The following is a 17,391-nucleotide window of genomic DNA, read 5'->3' on the forward strand; positions in this document are numbered from 1 at the left end:
AGGTGTAGATAAGTAAATTTCCATATATGCATTGTGTGTTGTAAAATTGTTGCATGGAATGGGGGAGGGAGAGAGCAATTTAATTAAAATATTATTGTAGCATACAACAATTTTACCGAGCGTACACAATTAAGTTGCTCCTCTGTGTCCGAAAATGCAAAATTAAATCTAATTAAAATCCCAACCAGCATAAAAGCTATCAAAACCACTGCATAATCCATCCTGAACCTCGCTTTACACATATATACAGCTCTTACCTGTCTCTTTTGGTGAGGAATACCTGAGCATCCCAGAACCATTAGCAAACCCCTCGACATTCCTGGGCTTTCTCCCCAGATTCTGTCGCAGGGTGGAGACATTTAATATTTAATTGATGATACCACGGAATATCGCTCAACATTTTAGGGAGTATTCTGCGGGGAATTTTGGAGCAGAACATCGGAATAGAGCAGATGATCCCGCGAGTAAGAGTGATTTTTGATGAAAAGACTTTAAACATAGCTTTAAGGTTACATAAATTGCTTTAAATTATGCTTCATGGTCAGGAATTATGATTTTTTTTCTTAAAAGGTACGCTATATGCACATAGAAAATAAAATCTTTAAATTTTATTTAACAAAGTGGTTCTTTTCCTTTTATAGTCTAACTAGATGACATTTAGTGTTCAGAACTTAAGAATACTTTAAAACAAAAATCTGATTATAAAACTGATAATGAATTTATATAATACGGTATTGATCTTAGGAAAAACTAAAAGAAATCCCATTACAACTTTTATAATTTTTTTTTAGATTAGGTCCACAGAACTACATCTTTTTAGCATATCCTAAGAAAATAATTAAGCAGGAATATGCTGCAGAAATAATTTTAAATTTCTTTACAAATTTTTAATTCGTCATTAGGTTCCGAGATGGTACTTAACTGCTCTTGTTAAAATTTTGTAAAAAGGATATTGTCTTCCAATGTAAGAAAATTTTTTCTCGCAAATTTATAGGAAAAAAAACCATTTTAACAAACTTTTGGCAAAATATATTGGGGTGTCGATTTGACAAAACCCTTTCTAGGGGAATGTAGGCATGGTTCACACACAGTGAACCTTCAAACGATGCAAATTTTCTCTTTGTTTGCAAAGAGCTAACCTACCATTTCTTATCTCGTTTCATAAGCCTAATAATGATCTATCTTATGGCTAAGAAATGACGAACTAGCTCTTTGCAAACACAGAGGAAATTCGTGTTGTTTGAAGGTTCACTCTGTGCGAACCATGCCAACATTCCCCTATATTCTGTATGTAAGAATATATTTTAATAAAATTTCTTTGTTAGTCTACCAAAACTTGTATTCAGAGCACGTGGTATACAGCTTAGAAACGTAATGTAATAAAAAGTACAGTGAGACCTCGATAGAGTCAACCCACGATAGACTCAATCTCCAATAGAGTCAACAGCTATTCTTTACTCTACGGACTCCGATAGAGTCAACTTGGACCCAAATTGACTCCAATCGAGTCAACTTTGCCATTATTATTCAACTAATAATATTGTATGACTTTTTCGAAATAAAAATCAGTGTTTTGGTGTATAAATGTAACGTTTTTAACATAAGAAAAACAATATTATGATAAAATTCCTAGGGTAAGTGTGCCAAATTCCGGCCAGCTTGCAATTTCGGTCACCTTTTTTGTTCCTCGAATTTCCATGAATTTTTAGTTTTTACATACTTTAGAGATTATACAATGCAAAAGTTTAACAAAAAATGTGGCTTCGACCAACGAGATAACGTGAAAAAGGCATTGGAAGAATTCCTGAAGGGCAAGGAACTATGAGTATGAAGGTGGCCGAAATAGGGCACCAAAGCTATGTCTACAGTTTTATTCATTTTAAAATGTATTAAGAATGATTTTAGAGTAAATAAAGACAATAAACTGTCTACAAGGTTTTAAGCAACACTCCTTAAGTAGAAGGAATAAAAATATCAATTTCTATTAAAGATATTACATTTCAAACTTGAGACTTTGGCGCTTGCATGCAACTTCGCCGAAATTTGGCACACTTACCCTATATTAACCGTGTAATCAATTTTCGACAAAATAATTTTCTTTTCGTGATTTTAAGCGTTTTGACCGATTAAAAGTTCTCTTGTCTTAAGTTTTTTTGATTAAGCCCTATGATCCCGTATGACGTGTTTTCCTATAATCATAAAAAAAATTATTTTGGTGGTGAAGGGGAGGAGTAGGGAGGAAATGAGGGTCATAATAATAATCCCCAGGTTGACTTATTACGGGGTAATCTGTAGACTCCAAGTAAATATCTGTAACCATTTAGCGCAGAGGTGTGCAAGAACCGTTAAAACCGAATAAACGTCAAAATAAGTTTGTTCTGGTAGCGTTTTGACCATTATGTTTTATTTGACGTTTATTCGGTTTCAACGGTTCTTGCACGCCTCTGATTTAGCGCCCATTTTTCAGAACAAGAAAATGAGAAAAATGATTTTATTGCTCTTTTTGTTAAGGTTAGAGCCATAGTTATGTCATAACGAAAAGAACAAGTATCAATCTCTTCTTTCATACAATAAAAGTTTAAAATAAATGCTAATTGATAACGTTAATTGCATCAGAATTTTCAACAATTAAATATCTATCGGAACTCTTCTAAAAAAAGTGAAAAAAGAAGTCTTTAAGACACCGTTCCCTTATCTTAACATTGTGGATGGTCGTCAATATTATCACATGGATAGTAATTTCCACTTAAGATGCTTACTAATTAATTAAAATATTCTGTAAAATTATTCCTTAATCTCCAAATTTTGCCCAAACATACGTCTGTTTTGGACCAGAGGGTGTAGAATTTATGGGTTAAATTAAGTGTTAAATTTATCATTATCTAGTACAAAGATAAAATAACACCCCTTTATATCAAAATTTCATATTTTAATTGATTTTTTTCGGACTCCGATAGAGTCAACGAATCCATTGGAGTCAACAGGCCTGGAAATAATTAGTTGACTCTATCGAGGTCCCACTGTATGTGGCTTAGAATTACAGTATCGGTCAAAAGTTTCTTGACAAATTTGAAAAAGTGGCTCAAAATGATCAAATACGTGCGATTAAAATCCTATTGCCAGTTATATTGCGAAGTTATGTTATTCGAAGTCAAATGGTCGGTTTAAACTTTTCTAAAGTTTTCAGTGGTCAATATAATATAATATTCATATATATGCATATTATGCATATAAAGGTATTGATAAATAATGTTTTTTTGTTAATTTATAATTTAGGTTAAAATGAAGAGTTGCAAGAAGTTAAGAGAAGGGAAATCCTCCAGGAATATTTGCGGAATTTAATTTGGGTCGTTATTTGTTTAACTTTATGGAAAATCGTTACAGGATATACATGAAATTGTCAAAATTTATGGTAATGAGGGACGAGTTCATTTAGAAGACTCTCCTGGCAGACCTAGGGTTTCGACTCAGAGGGTTGAAAACCACATTGTAAGTATCTCTGAAAATGACCCCATGATGTCTGCTCTAGAGATCCAAAATCAGTAGGTGGCAGAAGGGACATGAGTGCCTAATATTACAAAAATCAAGCTCAAGTTGAATAGAGTGGTAAGAATGATTGGGTTAGTCCTAGGATTTCATGTGTAAGCATGTCCAATCTAAATATAAGGTTGCAGATTTACTTCTTAAACATATTTTAAGTAAATTTTGTAACCTTTTATTCAGATTGGACTTTCTTAACTATGAAATCCTAGGGAGTCACCCAACGGACGACTCAAGCCTCGGACAATTCAATTTTTTCTCTATATTCCTTATGGATTTCACCAATAGTTCTTTTCTGACAATTTAAGGCATTGCACTAGCTATTAAAATATAATATTATAATGGGCCTAATTCATTTATAACACATTGAAAAAAATTATTTGTGCAAAACATAAAACGTCCGAAGGTAGAGCGTTTTCCCTTACCACTTTTCTGAATTTGAACCTGATTTTTGTATTACACCTAAAACGGTAATATTTACACCGAATTCGTAGCATTATCGTGTTCGAAATCCTCTCACTCAGTGTATACAACTTTGGCTTACAAAATAATTTGACAAATTAAATAAAAATGAATATGACATTAAAATCTGTCATCAATCATTTTTGAATTTAAATATCTGCTATATCAACGAAGTTTTTGACAAGTCTGTAACAGACTTTTTTTTAAGCAAAATTTCATGAACTCGCTAGCAAAAGTGCATTATTGGAGAGCCATGGAGCAGAGTTTTCCAGCCCCTTTTTGTACCCCTTGTTGGCTAATGCTTCACAATGTGACTATATTTCAGTGTGTCATGTTAAAATGGAAATTTCCACAAGTTCTTAGACATTTGTGTCGCCCCCAAATGGCTCACCCCTCTTCAGCTAGGAAAATTTATCCCATCTAATAAATGTGGTATAATATGAAATGCGAAATAAACGCATTCGCCACATATTGTGGAGTCTCGTCTTGGTGATTTATAGCAATGAAATTTTCTTTCTATGTTTTCTTTTCCGCACCCATGGCCCTCCGAAAATTCTGATTTATGCAACATGAGCAATCGTTCATATTTTATGCAGTCACTACATTTTTCTGCACACGGGGATAAACCTTGGTAACAGACTTTTCTCTAATGGGATAAATACGGCCTCCAAATGTGGTGAAATATGCACCGCATTGGCGCCTCATTCAACCCCCCAATTTATTATTATAAAAATGTTTCAACCCCGAAAAATTGCATGGAAGACCTTTTAGTTTGAACTGCACGGGGACCAAAAGCTTCTGGAGAGATGGTGGAAGTCCAGAGTTTCAGAAGCCCCCCTAAGACGTCGCGATGCCAAAGATTAAAATTAAATTTATATCATTCCAACCACCGAAACCCCATGAATGTTTCATATTTGCAACGGAAAAAGCTCTTCTTTGCACGTTTGTGGCCCATTTTTAATCTCTATGCTGCATTCACGTGGCTTGGGGGCATCCAGCTTTATCCACAGAAAGTCTCATCTTTTCATGGGGTAGCATTTTGGTGGTCGGTGGATGGGATGTGAAAGAGAAATAACCTAGAAATTTTTGGTATTATGTGAATTTTTATTATCTATCGCACTGCAGAAAGATAAATAGCAGTATCTTGGCTAACCCATTTTTCTCAAAAGATTGTTTTTATAATAAATTGAAATGAATATAGAACAATCATCCAATAAAATAATAGTTTAAAATTGCGATTTTCTCTGTCAAAGGTTGAAATAGACGAAATATTTTCCTCGATTGCATCTAATATATAATATAATCAGAAAATGAAAAAAAAAATGTTTAAAGTTACTTTCAGAAGGCATTGAATAAATGAGCAGTAAAAAGTTAAAATTGATCAGTAACAAAAAATTTTGAAACAGTGATATTATCGTCCAAATTTTGGTAAAGGGAAAATAAAGGGTTTTTCACTCTATAAGGAACTATTTTAAATATTAAATATATAAAATAGACCCATTTTTGTAAAGATTTAAGTTTTTTACTGACCATAATCAGATATTTTACTGCTCATTTTTAATTTTTTACTGCTCATTATGAATTTTTTACTGCTCGTTTGTTTTTTGCCCTTTCAGAATAATAAAAACATTTTGTGGAAAGCAGAAGATTGGAAACATAGCTTTAAGAAATATCGATTGGCGGCCGTTGCATACTTAAGTGGTCTTCAGACTAAAGGTTTAGCCCAGTTCCCAAAGGTTTCAAAATCCTAAATAGCAATCACTTTTACTGGATTTTTGAAAATCTCATTGATCATTAACTTTCAGTATTTAATCCTAAATCAAAATTTTCTCAAAAACCTTGACTAACAACCAGTTAGAGAAATTAAGCCATTTGGTTAAGCCTTAAGTCTGAAGCCCGTATTAGGGTCTTGATAAACCTGAGGATTAGTCGAGAGACGGGTTGGCTGAATTATATTCGAAATAATGGTTAAACTACTTTTCCATCATTTTCCACTATAAGCAGTGTCTCGGCTTAAATCGTAAGTCTGTCAAGGATCTTACAGTCGATATCTTGTACCGTTTATTCATTCTCTAGGCCAGTGAAGGACACGGCAAAAAAGAATGTATATTAGAACGTTTTTTTTCCTATTCAAAACTTCTGAATTCCGACGGAACGTAAGGAAATTAATCCAATTAATTACATTAAACAATACTACTTAAGTAATTAATTTTTTATTATTAACAAAATGCAAAATTCAATTCAATTGCAATCCAATCCATTTAAATTGCCAAGTTGGTTCATAACTTATTAATTGTCCATTACTCAGAAATGTCTAATTGTCGATAGACATTAAAAATTTATAATTCCCAAATTTAATTATTCCTTTAACAAAATTAATTTAATTGACTAGTTTAACCACATAACAATTTGCTACTGCTTGAAACTTAGATTTTTCAAATATTCTTGCAAACATCTAAGATCATTTAAAATATAATATGATATTTATTTAAAATCTTTAATACTGAATCCTTTGATTTGCCAACTCAGTCATAAGGAGACTCAATGTTTCATTATCACAAAATAAATACTTCCATTTGAAATTGAAAAGCAACTCTACCAACTTTTTCTCACACTGGGATTCCTGGTAAAACTTCTTATTCCCTGGGAGTTCATGGATTATTTGGCTTTTGCGACAGAGACACATTTTCATCTTAATCTTCCTGTAAGATAAACAGTGCTGAGGAAGTTTTTTTGTCCCCATCACGCTCGAATAAATCTCATGGCAATTGAAGGTCCTGCGGAGGTGAGGATACGGGAGAGGGATCATCTGGCATGGAAAAGTTGATGCGAAAGAAGAAATTTCTGCATCTCTGAACACCCATGAGTGTCTTTTTCCCTCTTATGGCATCCTCCATAGCCCGTGAGATGCCATCTCAGAGACCATGACGGTACCTAAGTAAACTATCCGTAAGAATTCGGATCGATTTCACAGAGGGCTAAAACTGAGGATGTTGAGAGGGGAAGCTGAACCAGAGAGAAAAGCCCTGATGCAGGCTTTCTCCAAATATTTACTCAAGTTGTGTAAAACACACGACACACAAAAAACCTTCCAACCATCATCATTAGGTGGCATCAAATCGCAAAAGAAGAATTTTTGTGTGTCTTCTTTGCCAGTAGAGTAAAAGGGGTGGTTAAGTTCTAGGAATCATGTAGCAATTTTTTGTAAACTATAAAATATTTAAAAATTATGTAGACTCGATATGAGTTAAGTAACGTTAGATTTATGATGCAAGTGTCGTTAGATCGGATCCCCTTTTGTTCTAAAATATATAGAGTGGAGTATAATATTTAGTACATGTTTGTTCTAAAAGACTAAATTGATTTATAGCATAAATGTATATTTTTTGGGAAACAATATATGACGGGCAGTGACGAACATAATTAGGAATAATGTTTAAAAAATTGAAATATATTCACAAATTAAAAATAATAACTTTAAAACCATAATTTTTATTTTAAAATTATTGCTTCTGATGATATTTGAGGCATCAATTTATTATGATGTTTAAAATCAATATTGAACTAGAACTTATTCATTGATTTCTCATTATTACATTTTTTAACAATTTAGTACAGGCATGTACTAAAAGTTTATATCTTTTTTAGTTTAATTTTAATTTTTTAGCTGCAATTGTTTAAATAACTTTTATTTGCAATTATTTTACAAATTCCTTTGTCTTACGTAAAAGTTTAAATCAATAAAACATATAACTAAAATTCAGGAAAAACAAATTCAGAATTTCTTAAGATGTACTAAGAAACACTTGAAAGGCTACTTTAAACTACTGCGTGAGCCAACGCACATAAATTGTCTTTAGACATAACTGTCGTTAGAAAGGTCTACGTCGCTACTTAATTCTAGATATGTCATGTTTTAGTACAGTCTTGTACTAAATTTTTAGTATCAGATTTTTAGCATGTTTTGACTTTTTTACATTTTAATATCTCCATAATAAATTTGCTTCGTCTTATATTCATGGCTTAAAAGTTCATTACTTAAACGCCCCTCGGCCGCAGCAACTTTTCTTGATATAATATTTTAGGGCAATTTTGTCTCCCTTCAGGTCTTCTTTGGGCACACAATCAGCCACCTCCTTGAGCCACAGTGGTAGTTAACACTTTCCTTAATAGATTCTCCTCACGCTCTTCACCTAAAAAAAATCCCTCCTTCCTCCGTGACAATTTAATGTGCTGTAGTCCACCCTCGTGATTAGGACACTCACTTTGCCCACTGCCCAACCCCCGAAAAAAAATGAACCAGAATAAAAAAAAACTGTCCAAGGGTGTGTTTACCACAATTTTGGTGCGTGAAGAAAAGAAACTGGAAGAATGTGAGTTTTGCGTGGAAAAAGGGGTTGAAAATCTACCCTATTCTCTCGTAAATTATCATCAATCGATGTTATCGCATTGACGCTTGTCACTTTTATAGACACTGAAAAATTGTGATTGTCATTTAAATTTATGATTTTCACATGAAATTGCCCCCAAAAAATAGCAGAAGAGTCTCCCTCGATTGGGCTAAGAATGTCATTTTCTTTGATAAAAAGGGGAGAGGATGCTTTTTTTCTGAGCTCAATAATAGTCTTTTGGAGGTTTCTTGTACTAAAAGAAATATTCAGTATTCATGTGGTTTCCCAAGATAACATTAAACTGTGAAGAAATTTTTGGGAAAGAAATTTGAGAAGTATGTCTTTTAGGTTTGTGATATATTCCTTATTCAAGATCATTGTAGAATAAGGAAGATAACGTTATTGAAGATATAATTTCGGTTGTCGGAAAATGTGAAAATATTATCTGCACAAAAGAAGTCCCCATCATTGTGATTTTTTCTCGTTCATTTTGCAGAAATTTGCTCAGGTTTTCTTTTAAATTCTAACATGTAGGTATAGTATGAAAATATTGATGTAAGCAGAAGCACGGTAAGCACTATCTTTGAGGAATTTTAGAACAGATCCTCTTTAGGATGGCAAACTAAAGATTTGATTTAAAAAACTAATACTCATAAATACTCTATGGAAAAACCTTCTCTTCTTTCACAATTTAAATCTGAGAAGGAACTACAAAAGTTCTAAATCTAAAATGTTGTATTATGAATAGGGGAGAGTGGGGCAAAATGTCACAAAACGAAACTCAAAATTCAATATCTTCCAAGATAAAAGAGATAGCGGCTTATTTTTTTTCCATAGATAGTCTCTATAGATCTTCTTCAATATAGTAGTTTTCTTAGAATTCGAACAGGGAATTCATAAAATAAAAAAATTTGAAATTGTTAGCCCTTTTTTTGAAATATTTTCCTTTCAGCAGATATCAATTTTTATTTACTTATTTCTAAATTTGATGACTTGGTATTCTTTGAATACAAAGCCGCTATTCATTTTAGCATTTTCCAGAAATCCTTTTAGTAAAAATGACCACTTGGGGTAAAAAGTAACAAAAGTTATGGGGCAAAAAGTAACAAAAACCGAAATGAGTTTTGATGGCTCACTGCGAAAAGAAACGTCATTGCCATGTGTCGTCGCTTGTTATTTATTTTGCATTTGTCTAACGATTTTAAGTCTCTTGTGTGTGTTTTTTTCATTTCTCCGAATTTCTGTAAGCCTGCCAGTTCTTTATTATTTATATTTATTCACTATTCTGGTGACGCCAATATCCAAATTTTACGAAATAAACAAACTATCAAACCCTGCGACATTAATGACATAAAAGAGAAGGTTTGAAAGATACAGAATGTGTACACACCGCGAAAAAAAGGACGAGCAACCGTATTCAGTGAGGAGCAGGAAGCACCATTGCAAAGCTATTTACTGAGTTGTTCCGATGTTTCCGATAGATACTTCGAATTGTCTATAACTGATGTCAGAAGAACAATTACTCGATAACTCTTCGGCAGATTTCGTAAAATTCGTCATTTTCGCCTTTTCAGAATGGCTGAATAGAATTTCCTCGCCAAAAATAGCCCTTGGAAAATAACTTGAAAAGTGGTTTTCTCGTTCAGACATAGGAAAAACTGATCACATAGGTTTAGAGCAATAAATTTCATATGAAAATAAGTCATCTATGTATTTTTTTTTAAATTTACGGAAGCCTGTAATGAAGCGAATCATAATGTGATAATATTACCCCATGCCTGATATACATGCCTGATATAATACTATTTGACCCAGCCTTTTTGAGAATGGTCACAAGATTACCTTCTAGAAAACGGCTCGATAAATGTATTTCCTTACAAAATAGAGGAAAATGACTTTCACAAAGTTGTAGAGCGGTAAATCTCCTATAAAACTGCACCAGTTAAAAATTCCTGGGGCGATCGGGTAGTTTGTAAAAATATAAAAAATCCGTTTTTTGGTGTTTGCCCCAGTCTTCCCTATTAATTGATTTTTAAATCTTATGACCAGCGCACAATAACTTTTGCTTGTAAACATGTTTTCAAAATTTCCCATGAGAATGAGCGAGATGACTAAATCTAGGTCTCACTCACTCTCATTGAGATGTCAAAAACATATTTACTAAACAAAAGTTATTGTGCGTTGGACATTATAACTCGTTGAAAATCTAGACAATAAGAATGTTTTAAAGTTTAAGTGAAATAAAAAAAAACGATTTACCAATCAATTGATTTGACGTTATTCTATATATTTATTTTGCAATTTGTGTTTTAATAAAAAAAACAAAATTTTTAAATATTTTTATCTCCCATCTAAAGCATTTGTTTACTGGAAAATCTATTCACTAAATTTGCCCAACAAACACTGTACACTTATTTATTTTAAAAAACTATCCATGGCGATTAATTGATTTTTTTTGCCGCTGATCATGGAATTGTTTGCCAAAAACTGTTATTCCATTGTACCACCAGTAAGCAATAATATGTCAATATTTTTATGTATTTACGAGTGTAATTTAGAGTTTGGTCAGAGTGAAATATTTGCTTAATTTTTACACATAGTGTTTCACATCGTAAATTTAAAAAAAAATGAAACATTTTTTTAGGTCAAACTATGAGTTATATCGAAGGCATTTGCAGAATCTCTTCTTGCATAAAAAGCATAACCCAAATTTATATTCTTTTTTTGAAAGTCTTTTCTGCTGATAGAGATTCGAAGAACAAGAGTATCGCCTCTAGGAGTTAAGTTGAGGACTTTTTCTGTGTATTTTGTATGGTAAAATCCAAGAATAAATATTAGAAATTCATTTGGTGATAGTCCACCCACTATCAAAAGTTGGACTTTCTGAATGTTCTCAATAGTGAATAATCCATATAGCTTAGTCAAAAAGTAAATACAGCTGAAAAATGGGGTTTGGTTTTAATTGAAAAACTTTATACATTAAACTGAATAACAATGAAAGGACAATTTTGATAGAGTTAAATTTTCAGTTCATTTTCCCCAAAATCCGCAAACCGGTAGAACAAGTTTAATAATTCCCACATAAACAATTTCAAATATTTTACTGAATAATTCTGAATTATTTCCTCAATTGACACTCTCCACAATTGCACACAAAAACTCATTTTGGACAACACAGGTGAAATTATCTGCATATCAGATTCATGAAATACCTTTCTTCTGCAATGATTTTATTAATGTTTGTAACAATTAAACATGAAAAAATCGTGATGAAATATGTATTTATGGGTAAACCTTTCGGCTAGCTTTATAATAGCACAAAAAAGGGTTTGGAATTTTCGAGCAAGAGGGGAATGAATTTAAAATCAGGGAGCTGTTTTTGGAAGGCGGGAATATCAACCTCAAAACAATGAAAATTTGCATACATAAATGCACCTTCAAGCAACATTAACACTGAATAATTACAAATTGACTCTATATAAAGCTTCAAAAGGCTTTAAAGGTGGTTCAAAGTTATAACCTGTACACGGTTAGTCGTTAGAAGTCAGGATAGGAGAGCATGGGGCACTGTTCTATAATGTAACTTTTATTTCAATACTCTTTTGTAAAATAAATGTGAACTGTACTCAAATTAATTATGTCTTTTTTGTTTCTTTTGGATATTGTTTTATTTAAAACATATTTCCGGGATATTCACTTATTGTCTTTTATTGTATTCAAGAAATATTTTTTCATAAAACATGCGAGCATATTATTCCCCTCTCCCGACCCCCTAGTAAGAATTTGATACTTAATCCGGTAACTAAATTCGTTTCCAAATCTCGTAACTGCGAGAGGAAACGATTGCACTGCACAAAGCAATTGGTTAAGGTCGTGTGGAAAATCAAACAGAGTATGTCGACGACTCAGAATATAAATCGAACAACTCGATTTTGTACAAAAATTGTTTTATTATCTCTTTTTGGGTACTTCTGTATACCCTCTACCTTCCCTATGAATATTGTACTTGAAAGATAATTATTTTCAAATTTATAGAGATTTTAAATCTAAAAAATCCTATACTCTGCATGTAAAATCTCAGCTTCAAATTGCTCTCCTGTAAAATTTGTCTACTGTGAGTTATTCGTTTCTTATTCTGAGCGATCGATGTGACCTCTAAAATAGTTTAGTTGGTATTGCACTCGTCTAGTTAACGAGAGGTCTCAAGTTCGATACATTGGAGGAGGCAGGAATTTCTCCTAACTCCATTCCGGAGAAGACTGGTTGATTTGAGTGTCACTTGGTCTGACAGACGATTCTCTGTACATAAATACAATTAAAATTGAACCAAGGTTCGCAAAAAAATCTCACACTAAATTCGATAAATTTATTATTAATGAAATTTTTAATATTTTTTAGGCCGCAATAAACTTAAACAATGGCTAAAAGCTTTTTAGTTAGTTAGTTAGTAGATATTTTAATGTTATAAGATTTGTTAATGGTCGATATTGTGTCGCTCCTACTACAAAATTTTGAATATTGATATTAAAAAAAAATCTTTTGTACTATCATAGAAGAGTTGTTTTAACTTTTTTTTCCTAAAATGTACATGACAAAAGAGTGTAAATAACTCTTTTAAGACTGAAAATAAAACATTATAAGAGTTAAAATAACACGTTCCAAGAGTTAAAAATAATCTGTTTTGGAGTTAAAATAACTCTTTCGAATCCCAAAATTTACCGATTTAGCAATTTTATGTTTTTTTCATTTTATTCTTTTCTATATTAACATTTTCTTGATCTCAAGTTTCCTATATTCCGAGCGAAATATCACGTATGATGCACGCACATGTCTGTATGAAACACTGTTAGGCATATTTCTAGTTGATGTACCATATGAATTTTGTCACACGAAAATATTCTTGACTGAAGTTTATTCTTAAAATGAAAACACTTAAGCATATACTTCAGTCGAGATAAAACTTTACATCGAAAAAGAGTAATAATTACATCGATATCCGACGAAATAATTCAACTTGCACGAAGAGTTGTTTCAACTCTATTCACTAAAATTTACAACAAAAAAGAGTAACAATTACATCGATATTCGTAGAGTTAATTCAACTCTGCCATAGAGTTGTTTTTACTTTTTAGGTTTTTTCTTAGTATACTAATTTTGAGTTTTAGGTGACCTTAAACATAAGCTTATACATTCTAGATATAAGTATTTCCTTCTTTTCACTCTTATCCTTCTTATCATCCTTAAAAAATGTATTTTGAAAGGATTTCAAGCTTAACCGGTAACAAGTGAAATGATTATCATAATTAAGGATTGTAATATTTAAAATATGATTTATAAATTCCTTGAGGTGCGCATATAATCGAATTTTATGGTTACAGAAAACATTGTTATGTGCTTTGTTATATTTACTACAAACTTTAAATTTGGGCTTCTTTATTATATTTTTATATTGATATTTTCCAAATGTAATTACCTAATTTTATATGTTTCTTGAAAATAGTATATCAAAATTAATGAAATTAACTTTCATAAATCTAAAAATTTAGAATTTTATGAACAAATTTATTTTGAAATAAAGTAAACTCAATTTAATTAAAACTATAAAATAGAAAAAAATATAAATTCGATTTTCAGTAGTTTAATTCGATAAATTTAAAATATTTTGTTTTTAATCTCATCTATAATGTTTATTACCCGTGTGTTTACGTTAAAAACAGCCCCCAAAACCTCATATAATTTCCCATAACTTTGCCCAATTTTCTCCCCTAAAAAAAAGCCACCAAACAAGACTAAGTGGAGTGGGTAAATCGTGTTTCTGCCTTTTTTTCCATAGCTATGGCACTTTTGCCATGTCCCTCTGCAAACTCTATAGGTCCCCGACCATCCCTGCCTATCCTCGCTTATACACTTAGGACAGTGTACAGATGGTTGTTTGTTTGCCGTGAAAAATCGCCGATATAAATTTTCATGCGTGTGTAAATCTCGGTGGGTATTTGCATACGAACAGCACCAACAGGAGTGGCTGGGAAGCACTTTTTTACGTCCTATGTCCTCGAAGCATTCTCTGTCTGAGCCCTGTTGGGGTGAAATACGATACACAAAGTGGTGCTCCACATACAAGAGACAGCCCCAACCCTGTCTGAATGAAAAGAGCTCTTCCATGAGACTTTATACACGGAAATTTCCATCTCTTGATTTTGTGCATTTTTTGGTTTGTTAGAATATTCAAGGTCCATTTTAGCCATTAATCCTGTAAATTTATTTATGAAATGCCTAGAACGTTCATCAAATGTCTATTTGCAAAATTAGTTTGAGTCCTCCGAAGCGAAAAAAAATAATATTTTTACTGGATATAAACGCTCAAAACTCTCTAAAATTTTCCTTTCCTCGGTTTGGAGCTTATTGCAGGAAGTTCCCCCGTTTTTCTCCGGGAATATTGACTCGCCACGCGAATAAATCAGGCGTCCATTCAAATTTGGCGCGTGAGTGGGCGACTCTGGAGGATCATAATTCTTGGTGAGACAGACGCCCCTCTAGCCGAGGCAGAGGAGGCAATTAAGCGCCAGTGCATGCACTGTGGAGTGGTATTCATTGATGTGTCACATTGTGCACACAAGAGGGATAAAAATACTCTGTCGCCCGGAAGCGATTTCTGAACGTCTGACACTTTGCCTGCACACAATATCCATTCGCAATTGCTCCTCTTCGGACGAGAAATATCTTCACAATAATGTAAGAGAGTCACATCCCGATGCCGCCCCCTTTTAAGAACATTTTTCCCACACATATACCCCTCATCCAGTTGGTTTGGTTTGGTCCTAGAGGGTGTGCCTACTGCAAAGGGCTTTGCAGCTTTGAAAGTTTCACAGAAATATTCCGGAAGGATATTACTAAATATAATATTATGAATTTTATAACGGTTTAACGACAATTTTTGAAAAATAAAACTACTAAATTGATAAGGATTCATGTATTCATGTAGGGTAAACTATTTTGTACGGACATTTTGTTTCAAAATGTTTCATTTTGACGAAAATTTCTCACAATTAGCATAAACAAAGTCTACGTTTGGTCATCTAAGAGTGTCTCGGCTAAACGTTACATAGCATTTTTGATACAAAACATCATTGATGTTGGAAAAATGAAACCTGAAATTCGAATTCAAAGTTCGACGCTATTTAGATAAAGTAACTCAATAATTATAATGGGACAAGAATATCACCGATTTTGTTTCCTTAAAATGTAAAAGTTTAAATTTATTATCATCGATTTCCGAAACGGATCCTCGAGGTTTTGAATGCTAATTGCGAAGAGCTATAAGATTATTTTCGAATATAGGGTAAAGGCTCATAATTTTATCCAGTCTGCTTATAAGCATCGATATTCCAAGTTTGAAATGCGATATTTTAAATACTAATTTACTTTTTTTGTTACTCTCTTTTCAGAAGGGTTGTTTAGAAACTTGGCAAGGATTTATTGTCTTTGTTTTTACTAAAATTAGTCTTAATACGTTTAAAAATGAACTGATGTGTAGAGGTGAATTTGACTCGAATTTTGGACAACTTCGTTATTAATTTGGACAACTTGGCTGTAAATTTGGACAGCTAATCCGCCTCAACAGGATGCCCATTGTTCTTCATTTCATGAACGAATCTTAGCAAGTCCTCTTTTTGTTCATGTAAGGGAAACGTAGAATTTTACAAGAAGCCCAGAAACTTTCCATATCATTCATTAAAGTGAGTTGACTTCGATACTCCAAGTACGTGCGGATTCGCTCATTCCCGGGCCTTTCCGGGAGTCTTTTAAGGCTTTTCTCGCTATTCTCGCTTTCGTAGAGGTAATGCTCCTTTGTTTCTCCAGGCATTTGTCCAACCTAGTCATCACAAAAGCTAAAACTTCTCGAAATTTTGTGAGAAAAACACCTGTTCAAAATAAGGAGTATCACCTCACTGGTGAATGTCTTAGAAAATTTCCCATTTTTCACACAAAAAATCTAATTCACAAGGCAAATCTCACTTCAGATCAAATGTACAAATCACCACTAACGTAAATCAACACAATATTCAATGAATATTCAGTAATATCACTCAAAAAGCGAAGAAACATTATTAGTACTTCACCATGGCTAAATAAGACTGAAGTAAACACAAAGTTCTGTGATATTTCTCGTAAGCAATTGCTCACACTGAATTTTCAACAAAGCAATTTTAACTCAAATCTTATTCAAAATGTAACCTATTTAGTGTTAAAATCTTCTAAAAAGAACAAATATTTATATAGAATTCATTATTCATCAAATATTGGATTAAAAATCCATAATTTTAATCAATTTATTTTTAGTGTCCAATTTTATCCTCAAAGTGTCCAAAATAAGAAACTGAACAAAATTATGAGTTTTTATCCTATTGATCATACTTGATTAGGTAAATCTATCCAATTTTCGAAAGTTTAGGACTTTTTCACTTTTTTTCGAAGTCTACCTTAAACGAAGTAAACATTTAACAGAAGTATCATTAAAAAAAACGAGCTTATTCGAACGCATTCGTATATTGGAATTTATACCTTGGAAAGAAGGTTTTGCAAAAATTTTGTATACTTTTCAATTTCGGTATTAAGTTGAATCCCTGATACTGACTCATCCCTTCGTTCACTGGGCGATAGATCTACACACTGAAGAATAAGCCAGAAGTCAGGAAAGTATAAAAAGAGGAGAATGGGGAGAATCGTGGTGAATTTCGACCCCGACAATGTGACATCATCAGCAGAATGGCTGGAGGCGGCAGAAGCTCTAAAAACGCCACCGGATGTCGTCCAGTTCGGCCGGAAGTCGCACGTTGTGCTGTCAAAACGGACCAGCTCTGCATAAATATCCAGTGAGAGGTTCCAAAGAAGCTGACACTGGTGTGGTAAGGGGATGAAAATGAGGTGGGCCCTTGGCGTCTTTTTTTTTTTTAATTCTGTCCAGAAAGGCGTATAGGGACTATAGAAAAAAAGTCTC

Source organism: Phlebotomus papatasi, chromosome 2 (assembly GCF_024763615.1).
Source record: "Phlebotomus papatasi isolate M1 chromosome 2, Ppap_2.1, whole genome shotgun sequence".
NCBI lineage: Eukaryota > Metazoa > Arthropoda > Insecta > Diptera > Psychodidae > Phlebotomus > Phlebotomus papatasi.